Source organism: Erinaceus europaeus, chromosome 1 (genome assembly GCF_950295315.1).
Source record: "Erinaceus europaeus chromosome 1, mEriEur2.1, whole genome shotgun sequence".
NCBI classification, from domain to species: Eukaryota; Metazoa; Chordata; class Mammalia; order Eulipotyphla; family Erinaceidae; genus Erinaceus; species Erinaceus europaeus.
This window is the reverse complement of record NC_080162.1, coordinates 25,511,459-25,530,866: the sequence shown is the minus strand read 5'-3', so window position 1 is coordinate 25,530,866 and position 19,408 is coordinate 25,511,459. Positions and strand designations below refer to the sequence as shown.

Sequence of the window (19,408 nt, the reverse complement as noted above, 5' to 3'; positions counted from 1 at the left end):
AGACAGACAAAAACAAGTATTGTGTTGCCAGAGTCTCAGATCTCTCCAGCTTTGTTCTTGTCCCTCACCCCCACTTGTACCCCACCTACCCCCAGCAGACACTCTAGCCTCTGGTGGCAAGTTCTGGCTTCTGTTCATATAGATCTTATCATGGCCGCACTCTTTCATCACGCTGAGTGCTCACTGTCCCACTGCCTCCCCGTCTGGTCAGCAGACACTCACCCCCAATCACCCCCTTTCAGAGCTCAGGAGATTGAGATGCCAGTTGGCAGGTGACCGGTTGAAGTCACCCTGTTGGTTGATGCAGAGACCTCGCTCAATCCCATGACACTCATCTCCTGGCCCCAAAGACAGTTCCCAGGGCTTTTAGGCATCCTGGTGTATTTAAACTTCATTCATTCATTCGTTCATTCATTCATTCGTTCATTCATCTGGAATCCTTGTAGCTTAGAGGGTAAAGCTCTGAACCAATTGGCCCACTTTGCATTGTGGCCTACCATGTGACCTTTGGCAGGTTTTTCATCTCTGTGCCTCAGTTTCCTTCTCTCAAGGGGAACTGTGGTGATCATGCACAGGTTAAGGGTGTGCTGCTGAGGGTGAGGGTTCTGGAGGCTCAAATGTTGGTGTTCATTGGACAGTGGGGGTCATTGGCAGAGTGTGCCCCCTCTCCTGGGCCCTGGGGGGAGGGGAGATGCAAAAGCAACTCACAGACTGGTGAACATGGGGTGAGAGGTGGACGTGGACACCAGGGGCGAAAATCTGGGAGGTTCAGGCCAGGACAAGGACACAGTGGGGGAGGGAACAGCATGTGTGCCCCTCGCCCCGCAGGAGGTACTGAGGTTGCCTCATCTTTCAGAGGGAGCGGGGCTCACAGAGGCCAGGGGAGACCTGCTAGGCAGGAGGATGAGACTAGACATGGCAGAGAGATACAAAATGGGGTGAATGCACTCCAGTCATAAAGCACTAGATCGACCTGGCTCTGGCATGTGATAGCACCCAAGACTTCTCTGGACAGAAGCTGGCTTCCATCCCCAGCCCCTTGTCACTCCCTGCCATGGGGCGGGGTGAGGGTTTGTGTACTTGGCAAGCAGAGAGAGTCCTGCCTGAGAGCCTTGGCATGGGGGGTGGAGAGGGTGTGTCATTGTCTATTGTTCCTCGACTGATGAGCCAGCTCCAGTCTGTCTGTCTGTCTGTCTCTGTCTGTCTGCCTGCCTGTCTGTTTTTCCTCTCCGCCTCTGTCTGTGCAGGATGATATAAACAGACCTTCTCTACCACACACCCACCCCTGATCTGCTTACAGGCCTGGTGTTGACACCCCAACCCACCCAGAGACCCATTTATTTTGCTGCTGGGGCACAGGGCCCAGTTGTAATCATTCTCATTCCACCATGAGATACAGATGGTCCTATTATTAATAGTCATAATTTATCAGCATCCTTGGAGGATCTTTTCCCCCTGGCTGTCAGATCCTCAGCACAAACAGCTCTGGTAGGTCCCACTCCAGTCCCCACCTTACAGATTTGGGGCAGGGGACATGAGGTGGGAGAAAGAAGGTGCCTCACCAGAGGTGTAGCTAAAAGTTGGCCCTAGACCCAGATCCCAGGTCTGACAATAAATAGCACCCTGGGTCTGGTTTCCTGCACATAAATGAACTGGTTCTGTCCCTCTACCAGCCCCAGCATACCTCGGTTGCTAGGAGTGGAGTGAGGGAAGCCTTCTGTGCTGGAGGTGATAGTCACCATTGATTTTTTGGGGGGGAAAGGAAGGGTGAATGCAGTAGTCTCAGACTCTGAGCTGAGAAAGAAAGGTAGATGGGTGAGAAAGGCCAGAGGGAGGTGGCAGGAGAAGGGGTTTTGACTAGGCTAGAGATGGTCTTGAGTGGAGGGGGGGGCATCCACCAGCTACCCTCCCCCCCCACGTAGACTGATGCTCTACTCTGAGCCGTGTCCTGGGGACAGTGATTTAAGGTTTGCAGCAGGCGGCCTGATTTATGGGCTTGCTGTGGACAGGCCTGGCTACATGAGCACAGCAGCAGCCAGGGACTCCCAGCACAGGGCTGCAGATGGCCGCCTGCCCACCTGCTCCCCAGCCTGCTCTCCTGGGCCATGCCGCCACCATGTGGCCCTGAGCATTCGGACCACGGGGGCCCTCCAGGCCCTGCTCAGTGGTCCCCATGCCACTCTGGGGGTGAATCTGCATGTAGATGAGCACACACGTGTGTCTGGTGCACACATGTGAATGCCTAAGCATACCCTGTGGGCCTGTGGCTGTCGCCTCCTCCCATCTTTGTTACATACCCATACACAGTGACCACATGACTGAGGGGCTGAGATGTCAGGGTTGGACCACTAAGTGTATCAGGGAGCCTTCACTGCCAAGTGCAGACACACACACACACACACACACACACACACACACACACACACACACACACACACACCCCCCCCCCCCCGTCTTGCCCCAGGGAGTCCTGCAGGGCAGTAGGGAGATAGGCTTGCCCTAGAGCACCTCCCACCCATCCTTGTAGGTGGAGCCTGGGAGCACTGCCACACCCATGCCCTGCACTGTGTTCCTGGGTGATAGTCTGGCTCTCCCCGGCTTGCCCACAGGCCTCATCGTGGGAGGTTACCAACCTCCCAGGCAGTTCCTACTGCCTCTCCCACCTTCAGTGTTTTTCCTTCTCTGAGATGGTTTTGTTTGTTTGTTTGTTTGCCTCCAGGGTTGTTGCTGGGGCTTGGTGCCTGCACCATGAATCCACTGCTCCTAGAGGCCATTTTTTCCCTCTTTTGTTGCCCTTGTTGTTGTAGCCTTGTGGTTATTATTGTTGTTGTTGATGTCATTTTTTGTTGGATAGGACAGAGAGAAATGGAGAGAGGAGGGGAAGACAGAGTGGGAAAAATAGACACCTCCAGACCTGCTTCACCACTTGTGAAGCGACTCCCCTGCAGTGGGGAGCCGGGGGCTCAAACCGGGATCCTTACGCCGGTTCTTGCTTTGTACCACGTGCACTTAACCCGCTGCACTACCACCTGACCCCCCACAAGATGGTTTTAACAGGGGCCAAGTGATGACACATCCAGTGAAGCACACATTACCACGCATGAGACCCAGGTTTGAGCCCCCCAATCCACACCTGCTGGGGGAGGGAGCTTTACAAATAGTGAAGTTGACTACAGATGTCTCTTTCTCTCAGCCTATTTCTCCTTATCTTGTGATAAAGTAAAATATTTTCTAAAATGGTTTTAACAGCCATCATCCTTTGCGTTGTTGGAACTAGAGCATTCAAAGCATTCAAGGTTCTCCCTTAGCAAGCCTCAGTTTCCCCATCTGTAAAATGGTAATGGCCTCCCTCCTCAACCACCTCCTGAAGCTCAGGTGAGGTATAGGCCCTGTGAGGGGCATGTGGGAGGGGGAGGGTACTCTCACAGCTGTTGTTCCAGTTCAGAGGACATGAACTTGGGGGCTTGGGGCTTGTTGGAGTGAGTGGCCTAGGGGACAGGGTCAGATGCCTGCACCCGAATCCTCAGCAGCAGTCTCAGAGCCCTGGGACTTGGAGCTGACTTTATCTGAACCTCTAGGAACTGTGGCTTCCTCATTTAAGCAGACATATTTATAGTATCTCTCTGGGAATGTGGGCGACAAAGTCATGAAAATGGGTGTGGAGGGGCCAGAATATCTCAGCAGCTGGGGCATGCGCCTCACCAAGTGTGAACCCCCAGGTGCAAGCCCTGACACCACCTATGAGTGCTGTGACAGCAGGAAAAGCTCCATGGATGATGGGTCAGTGCTAAAGTTTCTCCTCCTACCTACACTCACACACACACACACACACACACACACACACACACTCACACACACACACTCACACACACACACACATACAAACACAATAATAATAATGAAAATATCACCTAAGAATGGTAGAATCATGGCACGCATGAGGTTCCAGCACCACAAGACAAGTAACAAAAAATAGGCTATAGAGCTTCATAGGGAGCCTTATACAAAACCACTGTTCAAGTCAGCAATGTTTATTATGATTTTTGCCAGCCTCCTGGTCATGCAGTGAATGATGCATTGAAATTACATTGAAATAGTATCTCTGTTCCCAAGATTTCAGTCCCCACCCAAGGGAGAAGCCCCAGGCCCTCTTTCAGACAACTTGAAGGGACTGTGATGAAATCACACCCAGTCCAGAGGAGGGTCTTCTGGGGAAGGGAAGGGTTTATGTTGGTCTCTGCTGGATCTTGAGAATTGGGGTGCTGGACCTCATACAACCACCTGGCTCCCCAGTGGAAGGCCAGCTGTCACTCCTGACCCTAGCTTAATTGTACCTCTGCTGGTGCAAAGGAAGTGCCAGGGGATCCTGCTGTCTCACCTAACCCAGGTGAAGACTTCAGCCCCCTCATGAGGTGGGATTGGGACGGGGGACAGTTAGTGCTCTGTCTTTATAAGCAGGTTCCACAATGATACAATGTCCCCATGCTGACAGGACTTTGCTGATCAAATGAGCTCTGGTAACCTGGCCTAGCCAGGCAGACACAACTAGAGCTGCAGGGACTCAGAGATTATGGGGGTCACTCTGGACCCAGATGTGCAGGGAAGAGAAAAGACATGCCAGGCTGGAGCCAGACCTTGAAAGAGGAGAGGATTTAGTTCCCTGGAAGAGGCAGCATTCCAGAAGGGCAGTAGTGTGTGGACAAAGGTCTGGAGTCACTCCTGGGGAAAGAGCCCTCTCTCTCTTTGAAAACAACTCAGCTCTCAGTGACTAGTGGGGGTTGGGGGTGGGGGTGGAGCTATCAGCCCCAAGCCAAGCAAGGCTAAGTGGCCCACACAGGCCAGAGCCTGAGACCTTGGCATCAGCCACTCAGAGCTCTCGACTCGAGAGTTAATGATTCATTTGTGGCCAATTTCTACTGGCCTTTGCCTGGAAATTCCCAAGCCTGCCCCCTTCCCTCGGCTCCAGCAGCTCCTAGAGTACAGTCTCATTTATACTTGGCTGCAAACCTCTCGCCCACTATCCAGGGAATGGTTTTGAAAATTACAGCAGGGGCAGTGCAGGTTAGCTGTTAGGAAGAACTGATTCTGGGCGGTGGGCCAGGGGCCAGGCTGGTTGATTTGAGTGTTGGAAAGTTAGGGACCCTTTTCTTATCCCATGTGTCAAGTGCTGCCAGGAGCCCTATTTCTGTTTGTAAGGCTTCCCATCCCTTACCCCCATGCAGTTCAGAACAGAAGTGAACAGAATCCAGTGTCAAAGTGTTATGGTGATTGCAAAGACTTAGCCCAAAACAGAACCTTATTGGATAAAGAAAGCAACAGTTGCAAAGGCCCTGGGGCAGGAAGGTCTAGGGAATGCTGTATAGCTGTGGCATGAATGAAGAGTAGAAGCTATGAGAAACTTCTAGAAGTAGGGACACAAATCACTGGTGAGAAGGGCATGGAGGATTAGGGGCTTTGGCAGTGGGAGATGCCAGCAGTGGGGAGGCAGGGCTGGTCCCTAAGCAGGGACAGATGTGTTGGGTGTGGGTTTGGGAGTCATTTTCCTCTTTGTGTCTTGATTCTGCTGTTGAGCCTGTGCTGTCTTGGGTCCCTGCACCAGTGTAGAGGTGGATTTATGGGAAGGGGTCATGTGTAGCAATTCAGGGGCAGGCAACAGGGACACAGCCAAGTCAAGTGCACTTGGCATAAGCATGGGATTATACAAAGGCTGCTTCACTGAGGCCTGGTGCCCTGAGTCCTGTGGTGAGCAGGGCCTCGTGCTAAGATGGTCTTAACCATGGGTTCCCCATTGACTGAGGGCAGAAGCCACAGGTCACCACCTTCAGAGTGGTCTTACGGAGTCTAGGAGTGCAGATTGACACCCAGAGAAGGACAGGCCAGTGACAGACCCCTGACACCCATTCCTGGCTGGCTGTGCATTCATCCCATCACACCCCCAGCCCCTGCAGACTGAATGGCATTCCACCCAGACCCAGGCAAAAGAGAGCTACCCTTCCTTCCAGATTGGCATACCTGGGGGCTCGGGGGGCTGAGAGGGCTCAGGGTGGTAGGGGCTGGCTTAATATCCTTGTGACTTTCCAATCGTGGCTCCTTCTGATTATTTCTTCTCAGCAGACCCAGGCGTTGGTGGTAAACAACCGCTCTCCCCAGAATGTTTCCCTGTGACAGCAGCTTTCTCTGGTGATGGTGCTATCAACACTTGGCACGGCCTCCTCCCAGCTCCCCAGCTCCAGATCCTGAAAAGCAAGAGCTGAAAGGCACTCAGAAATGTTGAGCTCACCCGGTGTTCTGGAAGGTCAGGCCCCCCTGGCAGGCAGGACCCTGGCCCTGCTTCCCCCAGCAGCCAACTCCCCCACCCCACACCTGGCCTCAGAGCCTCAAATGGTCCCTGGCTATGGATGGTCCCCAGGCAGTGAGGTGGGACAGTGTCAAGTGTCTGCTGGTTCCTGCAGCCCTGTGCCCAGTCCTTGGCACTGCAGAGCAGCAGGGAGGAGCCTCTTTCCTGGGGGGCAGCTCTGCCAGGCCTGTCTGTGGCTGGGAGACCAGAGGTGCCCTGGGTCTGCAGCCCCAGAGGCCTGCATCGTGTCACGCTGGCTTAGGTGTCCTGAGTCAGCGCCAGGAAATGGATCTGCCTTGTGCGGGTGGAAGTGCTGCTACCCGGGCAGCTAGGGTGAACCCCAGCCTCCTGCCCATCACTCTGGTAATCAGAGGACGACTGGGCCTGGAGGTAACTAGTGTCTGGAGGAGAGGCCAAGGTGGCAGGTGGCTCTGAGCTGCAGCTCAGATACACACACCCTGCATACGTGGTCAGCCTCAGCTGGTGGGGATGTATGAGCAGGCAAATTATTATTATTATTATTATTATTATTATTATTATTATTATCATTATCATTATTATCATTATTATCATCATCATCATTATCCCAGTGAGGCTGCTAATAGGATGGAGCTCAGCGGCATGGCTGGGCCAGTCCCTTGTGGTCCTTTCCAGTGGCTGCCCTTCTTCCTAGGATGTTCCTCCCAGCTTGCCCTCTGGAGAGCTTTCTGTTCACTTCACCCCAGGGAATGACCAATCTGGTGAAAGCTTCCCCAGCCGGCAGCCCCGCCTCCAGCCAGAGCTGGCCCCTCCTGCTCCCAATTGCCCTTTGTCGACCTCCTGTCAGCCCCCATCACAGTCCAGGGGAATCAGATTTTTTTTTTGGTGTTTTGTTCCCCCACCCCCACCCACGCAAAGCACCACCCTAACCCACCCACCGCCCAACCCCCCTCCGCCTTTTGCACCCCCCCCAGAATGTTTTGAGGTTGATTTATCTCTGCCATTTGCTTGTCTGATGTATGTATTAGAGGCTTAATAAAAGCAGACTGGGTTTAATTAAGAGGATTTCTGAAGGTGGCACTGGAGTGTCCCTTTGTGGTGCTGGGGGCAAGCAGGAGTTGACCACCAGGAGGGGCTGACCCCCTTTGCAGCCTTGGAGCCCCCTAACTGCTGGGGGTTAGGGCTGCAGCACCCCCACACACACATGCCTTGGTCTCCATGTAGGCAGCCAGTGCCTTGCTTGCCAGCAAGAAGCCTGCTCCCTGGGTTGCCGGCAAGATCACTCTCCAGAAAACACCCCAGTGGAAACTGCATGAATGATTGATAAGAGCTGAGAGCTGTTTAATTTTTTCTCCCTGTTTAATGGCTATCAATAATTTAATACGCTCTCTGTATGTTTTTAAGAAATAGCACCCATTTTGCCGTCTCTGGTTTAGCAGGCTAAATGATTTAAGTGTTGGAAATGTGCTCTGAGGATAGAGGGGGAGCAGGTCCCAGGAATCTGGAGGCCTGGGGCAGGCTGCTTCAGAGCTAACTAGCAGTATCATTGCGCGTGTGCTTGTGTGTGTGTGTGTGTGTGTGTGTGTGTGTGTGTGTGTGTGTGTGTGTGTGTGTGTGTGTGTGTGCGCGTGTGTGCGAGTGTGTGAAGATGGGAGGGAGAGCAGAGGGAAAGGGCGGGTAAAAGCCAGCGCCTCTCTACTAAGAGCAAGATAATTGCTTTTCTGGGTCTCACTGAGCAGCAGCTGAACAGCTGTCACCCCCCCCCCCCCCAATAGTAAGCTTTTCTAGATGGGTCTGGGGGGTTATGGGGACTAGGAAGAAGCTGTTGCTGGTATTACTGAGAACACCTCCCTCCCACACCCATCCCCCTCCCCCCTCTGTGACATTTCTGCCCCCTTCTGAAGCTTTTAAATCATTTTTATTTTAATGATGCTGTTAGTCTGCTGGCTGCCTGTCTTCCAGATGGGATGAGGATGGTGCAGAGTGTGTGGTGTGTATATATGGGGCAGGGTGGAGGGGAGTGGGGTTGTGTCTCAGAATGACTAAGCTCAGGGACTCAAGGGACCTGGGAGGTCATCCACAAGCAAGTGACCCTCCCAAACTGTCCCCATGCAGAGGATCACCTGGGAAGACTCTTTAAAAATGCCAATTCCTGGGCTTCGTTCCAGCTGCTCCGGCTTCTTTCTCAGGGGAGAGGCCCAGGAAGCAATGGGGTTCACCCACAGCCCAGGTGATTCTCACCCTCAGTGGAGTTTAGGAAACACAAAGCTGCCAGTATCCACAGCACATGGGCTGTGTGCTTCCCTCTGTGTACCTCCCTGGAGATGGGTGTACACATGAGGAGGGTGTGCTGCACGCTGCAGCTCCTGCTGGCAAAGAAGATGGGTCCCCCAGTTGTCCTTTCCTGTGGGGGGGGGGGGCGGGGGGTGAGAGGAGGTTCTGTGCTGCAGAGCAGACTGCCTTTTCAGGGACCTGGTGTCCTGCCCTCTCCTTTCCCAGCCAACATCTGACTTAGGGTGACTTTCTCTTGGCTAGTGAATGCCCTTTCTTAGCAAAGCACTCTGAGCACCAAAGAAAATGCCCCAGGAGTAACTCCATCCTGGGTGACCCTTCCCAAAGGCAGCCTGGTGATAGGGACGGCATAGGGCACATTAACCTACTGAAGGTGGGTACCACTGCCGGCTCCATGGGGACCCTAAGGGAGGGGGGAAGGAGGGAGAGAGGGAGGGAGGGAGCAAGAGCTGGGCCTCTGAGCTGCCTTGGCCTGTAGGGGCATTCCACCCCAGAGCAGGAGAGAGAGCAGTGACTCATCAGAGACTGGTGACTAAGCCCATCAGTGGAGGAACTGAGTTGGGGTGGGGGTGGGGCTCTCTCAAGGTCATGCATGCACTGAGCACAGAACTGGGGTGCCAGCTGGAGGCTGGGGGCTGCAGGGCTGAGGCCCTGGCACTGAGTGTCACCTGAGATCCTTTCCCCTTCACTTGAGGACTGAGGCAGGTTTTCCACCATCAGTTCCTGTGCTGAGGGAGACAAGTCAAAAGGCTAAAGTACTGTGAACAGAGCCTGTGCCTGTGCCCCGTGTGTCTGGCATCCCAGCCCTCCCTGTACTTTGCCTGATGGTTTGCATTGCTCCACGGGAGTTGTGGTGCTGAATGCCAGTCAGGCTTGCTGTGTTACTTCCCTCAAAATGGTACACATTTCACAGCACTCATCATTCACCACAAAGTGGTAGATTCTGGCCCTCCCTCCTTTCTGTAGGCCTTCTTTGTACCCCCCTCCCCATTCAACCCCACCTTTGGTCCATGGGAGAAGCCTGGTTCCCTTCCCACTCCAGAAGCCTGCTCTGATCATCACAACATTGTTGTAGGAGTCTTGACCCCCTGTTATAGGGAAGAGGAGGAGGGGTACCCCCTGACCCTTGCAGGGCTCCTATTTGATGAGCTCTGAAAGATGGCGAACAGGTGAGAGACAGAGAGAGGGAGAGAAAGAGAGACAATGACAAACTGATCCACCAGGTGATGACCGGGGCTTGAACCTAGGTCTTCTTCACACATACTATGTGCACTCTACTAGGTACACCGCCACCCAGCCCCTACCTGTGGGCATATTTACACTACCATGAGCATAGAGTCATAGTGTCTGTTCTTCAGCTTTTCCAAATAGACACCTCAAGTCTGTTCTCATTGTATCTGGACTCCTGTGGTCAACATTATGCTAGTAAGAGCTCTCTGTACTGTTGGGTCGAGTTCCAGATCATTCATTCTCCTAGTTGTGTGGTCTTTCCATGGAGTGAATGCATCAGCCTGTCCATCTTGCAGCTGATGGACATTGGGGGGCTTTATAAGCAGCACTGCTAAAACAAACAAACAAAACCAGCACCGTTGTGAACCTCCCAGTGGATGTCTTTGGGTGCACATGTGCCTGTGGAATTGGGAAGTCGCAAGGTAGAACATACAGGTGTTGGTCTCTCTCAGTCTCTCGAAGTGGTGTGTTCCTGTGAAGCCTTTCTCACACCAAGTGGCTTAAAGAGAAGAAACAATTACCATTCATTTAAGTGTAAGGAAAAACAAACAAACATGAGGGCTACCAGGTCTCAAAGATCATCCACTCAATCATACCAGTGTATTAAACCTAAGCCAACACCACATATGGTCAATACAGGAGTGAGGTAATTGACCTGAAGCCTGAAGTAGTTTGGGGGAAGGAGCTTGGTGGTGCCACCCTCCCCATTTAGGGGCTTATGTCTCTCCTAGAAAGATGCTGGTGCTGCTTGCACTACTTGACCTCTTTAAATATTTAAATACCATTAAATAATGGTGTATATGTAATGGTATAAATATACCGGAACACTGCTTCAGCAGAGGTGGTACCAGGGGTGGAACCCAGGGTCTCACCTATACAAGTCTTATGCGCTCTGCCTAAGCCACCTCCCCAGATCTCCCCTTTCTTCCTTTCTTCTTTCTTTCTCTATTCCCTCCCTCCCTCCCTCCCTCCCTCCCTTCCTTCCTTCCTCCCTCTCTCTTTCTCTTTTTCCCTCATTTTTATTAATTAATAAAAAATTAATAGTGGGTTGGTTATAAGACTGTAAGATTACAATGTATACTTCCACACCATGCCCACCAACAAAGTTCTGTCTCCCCTACCCTCCCACCTCCCAAAGATAACAAATAACCACCCTAATTCTCTAGAAGTCTTAGAAACAGTTAGCTTGCTTTTGGCTTTTGGTTTTTGGCTTTTTAAAAAATTATTATTACTTTGTTTTGTGTGTATCAGTTCTCTTGATTCTACATATGAGCGAGACCTTTTCAATCTTTATTGTTTTGCCAGATACCTTTCACGACTTCTTTCCATTAGTGACAAATATTATTGTAGGTCTTTTCTCAGGATAGTGGAACAACAAAAACTTTCAAAAAATGGGGACACCTATACTTCCAAACTTTTCGCCAAGGTAATGACCAGTGAACACCCCAGCAACGTCTAGGGTGGAGGAGGGCCTTGTGAAGGGCAGAAAAGTGGTTAGTGGGGATGTTAGAAAGACCATCCTAGGGAGTCAGGTGGTAGCACAGCAGGTTAAGCGCAGATGGTGCAAAGCGCAAGGACCAGAGTAAGGATCCCGGTTTGAGCCCCGGCTCCCCACCTGCAGGGGAGTCGCTTCACAGGCAATTAAGCAGGTCTGCAAGTGTCTATCTTTCCCTCCCCCTCTCTGCCTTCCCCTCCTCTCTCCATTTCTCTCTGTCCTATCCAACAACAACGACATCAATAATAACTACAACAATAAAACAACAAGGACAACAAAAGGGAATCAATAAATAAATATTAAAAAATTTAAAAAAAAAGAAAGACCATCCTAGGGGAAGATGGGCTAGAGAGATGTCTTTGACCTTGACCTGGCATCTCTAGCCCTCTTCTCTGAAGAGTGTTTCTGACCTGGGGGCTCTGTTTACCCTGAGCTGTAGGCCTCTGGGTGAGGAGGGACATTCAGTTGGAGGCACACATGTTCTGTTCTGCATGTGATTTCTCCGGCTGTAGTTTTTCCCACCCTACAACCCTGTCACTGTCTTCCCTCTTTTACTTGGAAGTTGGGTGCCACTGAAAATGGTATATGAGGATTCAGGACCTGAGGGGGCTTCATCCATGATTGCTCTGGGCAGTAAGCAAGGCCAGGAGACTTGCATTTTACTTCTGGCCGCACCTTTCTCTTGTTGTGAACCACAAGAGATGGGGATCCTGGGGCCAGGTGGTGGCACACCTGGTTAAGTGCACATACTACAGTGCACAAGGATCTGGGTTCAAGCCCTTGGTCCCCACCTGCAGGGGAAAAGCTTCATGAGTGGTGAAGCAGTGCTGCAGGTGTCTCTCTGTCTCTCTCCCTCTCTTTCTCCCCTCCTTTCTCAATTTCTCTCTGTCTGTATCCAATAATAAATAAATAAATAATTTTTTAAAAAAAGAAAGAGGGGGATCCTTCCTCCCATTCAGTGCTTCAGTTTTTTTCATTTGTGAAATGATTGAGAATTGTATCAATCTCACCAAGTCCTTTTCTTCTAAACAACCTGGAATTAGTGTTCTAGAACTTCCTAGGGGGAAGGGGGGAGGAGTTGCATGGAGATCTTAATGGGCTGCCTAATTTCAGGCACATGCCAGCTGATCAGTTTTGTTCAGCTTTCCCACCTTTATTGCATAGTCAGTCCATCCATCCACCCTTCCATTCACTCACCTAGTCATCTATTCACTTATCTATCCATCCACCCTTCCTTTCATTCACTCATCTATACATCTGTTCATCCATCCATCCATCCATCCATCCATCATCCACATATCCATCTGTTCATCTCTGTGGCCTTGCAAACTTCACAGAATGGAGAGATGAACTAGGGGAGGAGACAGTCCTCCAGACTAGCTGGAGGAACCCTGGTCAGTTATGCCCAAAGCCCACTGATGGCATGAACAAAGAAAGGGGGGAGCCAGAGAGAGCCCCACTGAGATGTTCCAGCAGCAGCTCGAAGGCCAGCAGGATTTTCAAAAACACAGAGGTGGGAGAAGAAGAGGCTGAGCACTGGAAGTTGGGGGTCTATGGTGGGTGGGTCAATATGGCAGCTGCTGGGGTGCAAGGCTGTGGAGAATCAGGTTTGCAGGTACTCTGGGAAGGCTTCATTGAGAAGGTTGATGTCTAATTGGGGGGGAGGGGTGAATCCATTTTGGTGGGTCAGCTCAGCCTTCCAGGAGGTACCCAGAGGGGACTGAGTAGAGGAGCCCCATAGATGGGGACTGGGAAAGGGCCCAGTGGAAAGTCAGGTTTGGTGCTCACTGTGTCTTCTCCTCTCTCCTGCAGTACGTGCAGCAGCTGCATTGGGCCAGGTCAGACTGCTGGGCTGCTGCCTCCTCTCCACCTCGACCTCCTCCTCCCGACACTCTGAGCAGCCCTGACTCCTGACTCCTGATCAGCGGCAGAGGCCTTAGCAGGTAAGCAGGACAGATTGACCTACTGCACTGTGTGTCTGCTGGTGTGGGGCAGCCCACCCCAAACAGCTGGTCTGTTTCCTAGCCAGGAGCCAAGATGCCATCACTGAAGAGTGAGAGATGGAGACTTGGGTCTCATATGGTATTTCTTCCTAGGCTCCCTCCTCTCAGAAGGACCAGGCAGTGAAGCAGGGATGCCTTGAGCTGAGATGTAGACATTTGCTTTTGTCCTGCTACTGGTTCCTGGTGGAGCCTTGGGTAGCCCTGCCCTCTGCTGCTGAGAACAGCAGCTCTCTGTCCAGTGCAAGACAGTACTAACAGCCACCTCGAACATTCTGAGCACCGAACTGTATGTGGACACTATAGTCACTATAGCTCTTTTCCTCTTTATGTCAGCCCTGTCAGGTCTGGTATCACCTCTATTGTACAGGTAGGAAAATGAGGCATAAGGGCTGGGTGGTGGTGCATCTGGTTGAGCGCACATATTACAATGCTCAAGGACCCAGATTTGAGCTCCCGGTCCCCACATGCAGGGGGAAAGCTTTGCAAGTGGTAAAGCAGTGTTGCAGGTGTCTCTCTGTCTCTCCCCCTCTCTATCACTCCCTTCCCTCTCAGTTTCTGGCTATCTCTAGCCAATAAATAAAGATAATTAAAAAGAAAAAAAGAAAAGAAAAAGAGGCATATGACTGGGAGGTAACTTTCCCGAAGGGACGCATCTGATTGGGTCCTGCAGGGTTTAAATCCAGGACTGAAGGCACTAGCTGCCTAGCCCTGGAGTGTTCTGCCCATGATCTGCCCCCTTTGTCTCTTTGTAGAGTCAGGGATTAATCGGCCCCAGTCATGGGTATCCTCCAGGGTGCTAGGTCCTGACCTAAGTCGAAGCAAAGGGAAGGGGCTTTTACAAGGTGACAGTGGCTACCAACTGTCCAGAGCTGTGACTCATCTGTGGAGGTGAAGTGACCTGGCCTCTGGGTTCCATGGAGTGCCCTCCCCCAGACCTTATCTAGAGGATTAGCTGTGTAAAGCCCCCACAGCCACCTCCTGAACACAGTTTCCCAAGTTTTTATTAAGCACTGACTGTATGCCAGGCCCTGGGTAAGGGGGTAAGGGGGCCACCTCGTTCTGTGCTTTGCAGGAAAAGCCAGGAAGTCATTGCACACACCCAGCAAACCTTGTAACATTGGGGTAGACAAGGCTCAGAGATGAGAGGGGAGCATTCTGGGGAAGGTAGCCCTGAATTAAGTAGCACCATGGCTGGGCGGGATGGGACACTAGCTTGGCAAGGGGCTGGTAAGACTGTAAAGGGCCACAGATGCCAGTCTGGGCTATTTGATTCCAAGGGCAGCAGGGAGCCATGGAGGGTTCTATGTCAGGCTATGGTCTAAGGAAGGTGGCCACATTGCAGAAGCTATCAAAAAAGCAACACTTAGAGCAGGGAGACCAGTGGGCCTGTCCCAGGATCCAGTGAAAGGCTGGAAGCCTCAGCCAGTTCCAGACAAAGGGCCATGGACAGTCTCTCAGTCAGGAGGAACTGAAGCAGGGCAGTTGGCAGGGTTTACAGTTAGCTGGTGGGGTATGAAGGTAGGAAGGCTGGTATGATGTGGGCTGAGAGTTTCTGCTGGGTTTACTGTCGCTATGGGGAGCCAAAGGATCAGCTCACTATGTAGGGAGGGTACTTCTCCATGTGTGTAAGGTTTGGGCCCCAGCACCACATGCGAGGTGCTATGGCATGGGGGGAAGAAGCTGTAGTACTGCGGTATCTCTCCCTCTCACTGTCTCTTTATTTAAATGAAAAAAGGGGTTAAGAGTAGGTGTGGGGAATCTGGCATCCAGGAAGGCTTGTTGGAACAATCACATCCTCCACCTCATGGATAGAGTGCCCAGGAGGGTTAAAGACTTCTGGTGTTTAGTGTAGGGACAATTCCGCAGGGATTCAGCAAGTCATGACTGACATGCTCATAAGAAGAAGCAAGCAGGTTAGCGGAGGAAGATGGGGTGAGGGGCTGCTGTACACATTGCTGGGGAATGTCATGGGGTTCTTTTTTAAAAAATATTTATTTATTTATTCCCTTTTGTTGCTCTTGTTGTATTGCTGTAGTTACTATTGTTGTCATCGTTGTTGGATAGGACAGAGAAATGAAGAGAGGAGGAGGAGGGGGAGATGGGGGGGAGAGAAAGATGAAGACTCTTAGACCTGCTTCACCACCTGTGAAGTGACTCCCTTGCAGGTGGGGAGCTGGGGGCTTGAACCAGGATCCTTATGCTGGTCCTTGGGTTTTGCGCCACCTGCGCTTAACCCGTTGCGCTACTGCTTGACTCCCTTTCATGGGGTTCTTAACCCATGGAGACAACATCCTGGCTCCCAGGGGTCAGGGTGCCCTCTGAGTCACAAGTACAACCATCTGGGAAGCCTGTGTCACCCTGCCCCACCACCATCTGCTCTTCCTCTGTGGACTCTGGGAAGTTGAGGGTTTGTAGCTGCAATTTTGTTGGATCAGCCACCCAAGTTTTTTTTTCTTTTCTTTTTTTTTTTTTGTGGGAAAGGAAGGTGCTCACTAAACTCCCTGAGGGCTCTGAGAAGGAGATCTCACTGAAGAACTTGCAGAGGAAGAAACTGAGGCTCAGTGAGGACAGGTGTGGCCTGCAAGGACTTGTGCTCCTTTTACTGGAGCTGGGCTTCAGATCTGGGATGTCCAAGACCAAACTGTGCTCTTTTCTCCAGTGAGCTCCCTTCAGAGACTCCCATGTAGCATCCACAGCACAGATGAGACAGCTGACACTGAGAGCAAACAGGCCAGAGCCAGGGAATGGCAGCTGCACCCCCAGACCAAAGGCTTTCTCTTTTCCCCTCACTCTCTTCAAGTTGGAGGGGAAACTAAAGGAGGCTCCTGGTTTTAACCTGGCGGTAGTGATGGAGCTGACACCTGGACTGCACCAGAGCATCTTCACACTCCAGTATTTTGGAAGGCTGGCTTGTCCCCGGTCAAGGGTTCTAGCCCCAACCCGGCAGAACTGCCGGGATCATAGGTTGGTCACCCAGCACCCCCTCAGCCCTGTGCCAGCTGTGGATGCCCTGGCTTAAGTCACCAGCAGGTGGATTCAGGGCTTATGTGACTCCCTGGAGAGGCAGAGATAACAAGGTTCAAGTCAGGCTGAGCCCAGCAGCCGCTAGACATGGCAAGAGAACCGTACACCGTCCCGTGTAGCTGGCGCTTGGTAGCAGGCACTCAGAGCACTTTTTGGCACACTCAGAGCACAGTTGCCATCACAGTACAAACTCTGAGCCCAGGCTTCGGGGTTCTCAGCTCTTCCAGTCCTCTCCTTGAGACTTCAGGTCAGTGGATTAACCTCTCTGTGCCTCCATGAAGCGGACATAACTGCAGCCATCTTGCTGTGCTATGAGGGATTCCACAAAGGATGTCATCTAACGTGATTAGCTCTCAACAGTGTACAGACTGGTGGTTGGGGAACAATTGGGGTGAGCAGTAAAGCTACCCCAAGGGCTGTCAAAATACAAGAGTGACATGGTAGTGCAGAAGGACATGTCCTGCAGGAGGACAGCAGGGCTCGGGGGTGGGCTGCATCGAGGTTTACGATGAGGCAAGCACAAGCAGCTGTTTCTCAGAGCTCATTGGGTAAGCTCATGTGGGGTAGTGGCCTCCCTCCCTGGCCAACCCCTGCAGCCCTGGGTCTGTGGCTTTATGCCTGATGGAGTCAGCTGTCCGTTAGCAGGCTTCCAGGGCTGCACGGTGTAAGGCGGGCTTGGCACTGGCTACAAGAACCTTGAATGCCAAGCCCAGCTGACAGGGGGCCTGGCCATGTCACCTTGGGATTCCAGGGTCCCCGTGTGGCGTGCCTGTCAGTCTTCAGCACCAGCTGAGAATGCACACACACCCTCTCCCTGCTTGGAATTTGGTGCCTGCAGCCCAGCTCCCACCCCCTCACACACATAGGCACTGCAGCCTGCCACCCCTGCCCCAGCCCAAAAGTGGAAGCAGTCCATAGCACACAGGCCATTCCTGCCTAATGTGGGGTGGGTGCCCTCTGGGACAATAGGGCAGGACTTTCCTTCAAACCTCAGTCCTGTCCTGTCGTAGGCTGCTGTGTGACCCTAGACTAGTCACTGCCCTTCTCTGAGCAGTTTGCTGGTAAGACCAGAGGGCTAGGCCAGCTCAGGGCGGCCTCACACTGCGGTGCTCTCAATGACCTCAACAGCCTGGTGGAGCTGGGCTTGTTATACGGTGCAGATGAGGGGACTCAGAACACGGAGAGGTTTAGAAACTTCCCTACAGTCACAGAGTGATCAGGGGAGCTGGCACTCAGCCCAGGTTTACCTGACAGTAAATTATGTAGTCCTTCGCCACATCAGTCTCCAGGACAAACGTGAATGTTTGCTGGGGGAATCTGTTCCCTCACTGGATTCCAGCACCCCACTGGCCACCCACAACCAAAGGAGAATCTGTGTGAGAAGCTGGAGGAGTGCAGTCCTGGGCTCAGGTGGACGCTACAGAGTCTTATAGCACAGACTGTACTGAGCAGATGCTGGGGGAAGGCCTTGGGAGCTAGGGGTTAGAAGCAGCTCTTCCCTGTCATTGGGGGAGGCAGGCAGGGAAGGCTGCCTGGAGGAGGGAGCTGAATGCTGCACAGCAGAGTAGGCCCTTCCTGGAGTCTCTACACAGCATGGTGGGTAGGCAGGGAGTCTAGCTGGAGAGGAAGGTTGATGCCACCACACCACAGCTGGAAGCAGGTGCCAGGGCAGCTCCTGGGGCCTGAAGGGTGAGACATGGTGTGACTGCATGACTTTGATCTATAGATAGGGGACATCAGAAGAGGCTATGGGGCTGCCACAGCTTCTTTACAAAAGCCAGGAGGGAAAGGGGCCTTGATCTGCAGGTGGGGACTCACTGATCCCCTGATACTGTGGCAGCAGAGGGGAGTAGGTCTGGACCTGCTGAGTCCTGGGTGCCCTGGCCCTCTTAGTAATCAAGGTTCCTCTTGGATCTCCTAGGCTGGGGGCCAGGAATCTGCATCAGGGGAAGAACTGGTCTCCCAAAATGCCAAATCTGAAGGTGCCCGGGAGCCACCCTCAGTAGCCACTCCTGCCTGGTGGTGTGTGGGGAGACACAGATAAACCTATTCACTGACATGGTTGGAACAGAAAGGCCTGGAGGCCAGTCCAGGGTCACACAGCGTCATCACAGCAGATGCAGGAGGCTGGTGGGGCAGGCCTGGACCCTCCCCAGCACTCTATCACCCTGTGGATGTGTGAAGCTCTGCATGTAGCCCAGGACCCCCAACCTCAGTACCCCAGTGGGTTCTGCAAGGGAATTATGGGCAGGACTTCTGGGTGGCATCCACTGTGGGTGCTTCTCCCATGAGTGTCTTCTCAGCCAGCTCTCACTGAGTCACACAGGGAGGGTGAGAGCAGCCAGGCCTTGTGTCCTTGTGTCCCACAACCAGAGTGATTTGGGGGAAGAGCAGATAGCCTCTGGTGGGACTGCTAAGGCAGCCCTTTGTTGGCTAAGGCAGCCCTTTGTTGGCTGCAGCCCACCTCTGGACCCTCACCTGGGAGAAAAATGACCTTTACAGACCATCTAAGGACCACCCCAACACTTCGTGGTATCCATGGAGAAACTGAGGCCCAGCAATAGGAGGGTATACCCCACAGTGGCCCCAAGTGGAGCTCAGGCTTTCAACTGGGCTTACTGCTGACTTTATCTGCATTGGCTGTGTGGCTGGTGTGGACACTGGCAAGACACAAAACCACAGTGTGGTGTGAGCTGGGGGCACTGGCTCTTGGTGGTAGCGCAGCGGGTTAAGCGCAGGTGGCGCAAAGTGCAAGGACTGGCATAAGTATCCCGGTTCGAGCCCCCAGCTCCCCACCTACAGGGACGTCGCTTCACAAGTGGTGAAGCAGGTCTGCAGGTGTCTGTCTGTCTCTTCCCCCTCTCTGTCTTCCCTTCCTCTCTCCATTTCTGTCTGTCCTATCCAATAACGACGACATCAATAACAGCAATAATCATAACTACAACAATAAAACAACAAGGGCAACAAAAGGGAATTAATTAATTAATTAATTAATTAATTAATTTAAAAAAGAGTACTTTGCAGTCATGGCCTGATTTGAAAGCTGAC

At 52.4% G+C, this 19,408-nt stretch overlaps 1 protein-coding gene across 4 annotated transcripts in view; it reads left to right on the top strand.

Moving 5' to 3' along the window:
• The window catches only part of ZMIZ1 (zinc finger MIZ-type containing 1), a 247,006-nt gene that overhangs the window by 35,751 nt on the left and 191,847 nt on the right, over positions 1-19,408 (top strand). For all 4 annotated transcript variants that reach the window (XM_060205252.1, XM_060205317.1, XM_060205369.1 and 1 more), the window contains exon 2: positions 13,146-13,276. The gene's annotated coding sequence lies outside the window, so the exon portion shown is untranslated. The remainder of the gene's footprint in view (positions 1-13,145; positions 13,277-19,408) is intronic.